Here is a 5,091-nt window from a genome sequence, read left to right as displayed (position 1 = left end):
TGTGCTTTGGTCCAACACCACACACTGGCTGTCCCAGGGAACAGAAAGAGGAGCCTCTCTCCTCACATTCCTTGTAGTTAAAGACCATACCTTGCCCGTTCCGCACCAAATGGTCCCCTCCCATATCAGGTGCCAAAGAGGGGGTGCATAAGGAATAGCTGCTCACCTGAAGCAGTAAGGAGCGAGTGGCTGTTGGAACGATCCTCCGTCCGAGGCCATGCACAGTAGCACCTCCAGGAGGGAGAGTAAGACTGTAGAGGCCGGCATGGGTGCCTGCTGAGAAAGCTGGGAAAGCTGGAGGCCCAGAAACCATCCCACATCCCCCAGCAGGCCCCACCAAGAGGAGGAACCTGAGGCCAGCCTCCACAGGTGGAGGGAACGTGATACACAGTTGATGTGTTGGGGAAGCAGCTGGGGTGAACAGGGAGGGCATGGAAGACACCAAGAGATGTGTCCCAATGCCCCACAGCCTGGAGGCTCACATCTGCAACAGGGATGACTGTCAGGGTCTGTAATCCCAGCACTTTGAGAGGCCAAGTGCTCACGGAACAGAAGCACAAACCAGCATGGGGGCTGCAAAAAACGGTGCTTTGCAAACAACGGTGGCGATGTGAACGTCCCTCCACTGAAGGAATTCACAAAAGCAGTGCAAGAGGCCATCATAGCATCAAAAAATTACAGTTCTAGCACTCTCTCTAGCAGAGAAAGTGCTGGAAGACCACACCATGTGCCACAGGATACCTGTCTTTGTTTCTCTCTCTTTTGTTTTTAGATGGAGTCTTTCTCTCTTTTTTTTTGAGATGGAGTCTTTTTTCTTTCTTTCTTTCTTTCTTTCTTTCTCTTTCTCTCTTTCCTTTCTCTCTTTTTTTTGAGATGGAGTCTTTCTTCTTTCTTTCTTTCTCTTTCTCTATTTCCTTTCTTTCTCTCTCTCCTTTTTGAGATGAAGTTTCTTTCCCTTCCTTCCTTCCTTCCTTCCTTCCTTCCTTCCTTTCTTTTTTGAGACAGAGTCTTGCTCTGTCGCTCAGGCTGGAGTTCAGTGGCGCGATCTCGGCTCACTGCAACCTCTGCCTCCCAGGTTCAAGAGATTGTCCTGTCTCAGCCTCAGTAGCTGGGATTACAGGCACCCACCACCACGCCCAGCTAATTTTTGTATTTTTAGTAGAGATGAGGTTTCCCCACGTTGCCCAGGCTAGTCTCAAACTCCAGAGCTCCGGTGATCTGCCCACCTTAGCCTCCCAAAGTGCTGGAATTACAGGCATGAGCCACCACGCCCAGCCCCTGTATTAGTTTCTTTTTGCTGTACAGCAAATGATCCCAGGCTTAGGTGCTTAAAATCATACACATTTCTCACTCTTTGTTTCCATGGGTCAAAAGTCTGCATGTGACCAGCTAGGTCCTCTGACTGGGGCCTCACAAGGCTGAAGTCAAGGTGCTGCTGGGCCAGGTGCTCATCTGAAGGTCAAGGTCACCTTCCAAGCTTACTGGCTGTTGGCAGCATTCAGTTCCTCGTGCTTGTGGGACTGAGGCCCCTGTTTCCTGCTGCTGCCCGCTGGGACCTGCTCTCAGTTACTGGAGGCCCCTCTGCTCCCTCTCATGTGGCTCCCCGCAAAGCACGGCGGTTTGCTCCCTCAAGGCCAACAGGAGCACATCTCTGCAGCCTCGACTCTCTCTGACTTTCCCTATCTTGTATCCAGTTCCACCCAAGATAACCTTCCCTTTGACTAGCTCAAAGTGGACTGATTAGGGATCTTAATTCCACTGAAGAATCCCTTCATCTTTACAAGAGAATGTAACCTGATCAAGGGAGGGACATCAGGCTCTGTTCCCATCGAGGACAGGGGATTGCAATGGAGCCCCCCAGCATGGGGTGGGAATGTTGTGAGCCCTATCAGAACTGTGTCTCCTGAAGTCCTGGAGACAGAAGCGGCTCAGGAACGAGGGGAGCACTGTAGCGCTGAGTCTGGTGGATGAGGTGGAAGATGTTCCAGGGGGATGAGACAGCAATGCTGAGAAAGGAAGGAAATCTGGATGAATATGTAGAGGTTGGCCAGATTATGAGAGACTGTGATGACCAGTTGGAGAAGTTTGTATTTCATGCTATAAAAAGCAACCAAATCTAGTTAATATACCCTAAGTTGGGTAATAGGATCAGATTCTTTACAGTAAAGCTTACAAAAGTAAAATTATTTTATAATTGTATTATAGCAAACAACAGGGTTTAAAAATGGTCCCTTAAAAATGAGCCTTAAAAATGAGCAGCCACTTAATACTCATTTGGGTCCAAAAGCCACAAAGCTATTGACATTTTCTTTATGCTGAGGAAGTCTTGGTGGTATCGATTCTCATACAGCAGAGATCAAGACGAACATCTTGTACCTCCTCTTCCCCACCTGCCTCTGAAGCAAACCCTGATCTGATGACATTGTCATGAGGCCTGCTCGCCCTCAGCAGCTTCCTAGTGTGCCCTGGGTGTGGGCATCCAGTGCCAATAAATGGAGGAAAACGGGCAGACTGGGAGGGGTGGGAGCAGGCAGGAGGAAAGGAAGTGGGGAGGGAGGGAGGGAGGCGGAGAAAGTCAGCGTAAGGGAAAAGTGGGACACCCGGTCACACCAGGGTTCAGGGAGTGGCAAGAGGTTCCGAGCCCTGCCCGCTACTGACCCAAGGCTCACACGGCCTCACCAGCCTCGCATCAGTCACAGTTCCCAGTCCTCAGGAATAACAACAACTAAAAGAGTTAATTTTTAAAATTTTTGCCATTATAATTTATACGGAATTCTGAACAATGGAAAATCAGAGCCCAAACAGGTGATAAAGAGGTTCATTAAGAGCCTTGCGAACCTGAGAGCACATCCAGAATCGCCCTCACACTTACATCTGTGAAAGACACAAGCTCCGACCAGTGTCCCGCAGACACTCCCACATCCCCCATCACACAATGAGCAGGCCTGCTCCTCTGCTTCCCATCACTTCACCCGTCCTGTTCAGCAGATGCTCCCCTTGAAGAGCTGGAAAATATGGGTGTTCAGGAAAGGCCTTGAAGATAGAAATGAATGCAAATGCTGTTGTTATTAATAATATTTCAAAGTGGGCACAGGGAACTTGATGACATTTTAATTTAATTTGATTTGATTAGTCGGGGGCAAAAGACTTTTTATTTTTATCTTCAAAGGCTGCAGGCACGTCAGGTACACAGACTGCAGCACGGTGTGCTCAGCGTGTTGGGCTCTGGCTGACGACGTGTGCCCAAAACCTTTCTCACGGCTTCTGAAAGTAGACTGAAGGGAGTGGAGCACCGTAGCCTCTGGTTGCAGAGACTCTCCAGGCATTTTCTTTTCATGTGAGATGTCACACTAACCCAAGCACGATAATTTAGCTTCCTGCTAAGCTAGTCCACAGACTGATCGTTTCTATCCAAAATTGGCAAGCCTCCCTTCCGTTATATTTCAGATTGAAGAACAGGAGAAAATTTTCAGAAAATGGTTTACAGTGGAAAGGTACTGGTTTAAACTCAACCTACCAGCTGTTTGAAACAAGTTCGTTTAGTTAAAGTGAAATTCTCTATGTAAAATATCATTTTAAGAAATCTTCATCATGCGTTTTGCTGTTTTAAAGTTTTGTATTTAGTAAAATGCAGAAAGTCTAATCCTTCTGAAGACTCCCTTATTACATCTCCTCACACACCCACTTGTACTCACACCCCCAATCCAAAGGTTCGTGGGGATACTTTGTTATGTAATTTTGTTGTCAATGTGATTCATAGGTTTTTGGTTTTGCTGTCTAGTTGCTCTGTTTTAATTTTGGGATTTAGAAAGATTAAACGCTATGCCACCACCACCTTTCACTTTGAACATTTTGAAGACAAATATTTCCTACTTGTGACTAACATACCCAGCCAAATTATCCATCACTATAAGATCAGAAAAATATTTTAACTGTTGATGTTTCATGCACCCTTTCCCAGGAAGCTACTACAGAATACATTCCACTAAATTAAACAGATAAATCAAGGAGGAAGGCATCATGGAATGCAGAAAATAAGGGCTTATGAGAGAGGTAGAGGGAATTCCTGGCACCTGTGAAGTGCAGCCTGAGTATAGAAGTATGCAGCAAGTTTAGAAAGTCACCATCAGATTGGGGCAGGATGCCAAAGGGTGACAGGAGGGATGTCTCCAGAAAAAAATATATATATAGAATGGCACTGACAAATATGAGTGTATGGCTGTGAACTAGTAGAAAGTATACAGAAAGCTAAGGAAATGAGGCTGGGCACAGTGGCTCATGCCTGTAATCCCAGCACTTTGGGAGGCTGAGGCAGGAGGATCACTTGAGGTCAGGAGTTCGAGACCAACCCGGCCAACATGGTGAAACCCTGTCTCTACAAAAAATACAAAAATTAGCTGGGCATGGTGGTGGGCCCTTGTAATCCCAGCTACTCAGGAGGCTGAGGCAGGAGAATCACTTGAACCAGGGAGGCAGAGGTTGCAGTGAGCTGAGATGGCGCCACTGCACTCCAGCCTGGGCAACAAAGCGAGACTCTGTCTCAAAAAAGAAAGCTAAGAAAACGAAAGAGGGAGGCGATGATTATCTTCAAGGAAAAAAGGTCGTATAAGAAAGAAGATGCAGTGAAAATGCATGAACACAGTGGCGGCATGTACCATGTAGCACATGCACTGACATGCAGTCATGTAATCTTGTTACCATCACAGGCAGGGATTGAATGGAGACCCGTGTAGCCTCTGTGGGGACACACGCAGTAGAGAGAGTTAGAGGTAGGAGCACGAATGAGCTAAATATTTATCTTCCCATGTAACTGGTGCTGTTGACATTTTCAAAATTATGCTATAAGCATATGATTTGGAAATATGGACACAATAAAGGTAGAGGAGCAAAGAGCTATGAGTGATTCTCTGCAGGGGATTCCGGAGTGGGCGATGGCAAGGACATCGGGTTATTCTTACGGCTGGGTAGCGCTATTTTCTTTTAAAACTATGCAAATGTGGCCGGCCACGTGGCTCATGCCTGTAATCCCAGCACTTTGAGAGGCCAAGGCGTGTGGATCACCTGAGGTCAGGAGTTCGAGACCAGCCTGAC

This window comes from Mandrillus leucophaeus, unplaced genomic scaffold (assembly GCF_000951045.1).
Source record: "Mandrillus leucophaeus isolate KB7577 unplaced genomic scaffold, Mleu.le_1.0 Scaffold201, whole genome shotgun sequence".
In the NCBI taxonomy this organism is placed as follows: domain Eukaryota; kingdom Metazoa; phylum Chordata; class Mammalia; order Primates; family Cercopithecidae; genus Mandrillus; species Mandrillus leucophaeus.
This window is presented reverse-complemented; position numbering follows the sequence as displayed.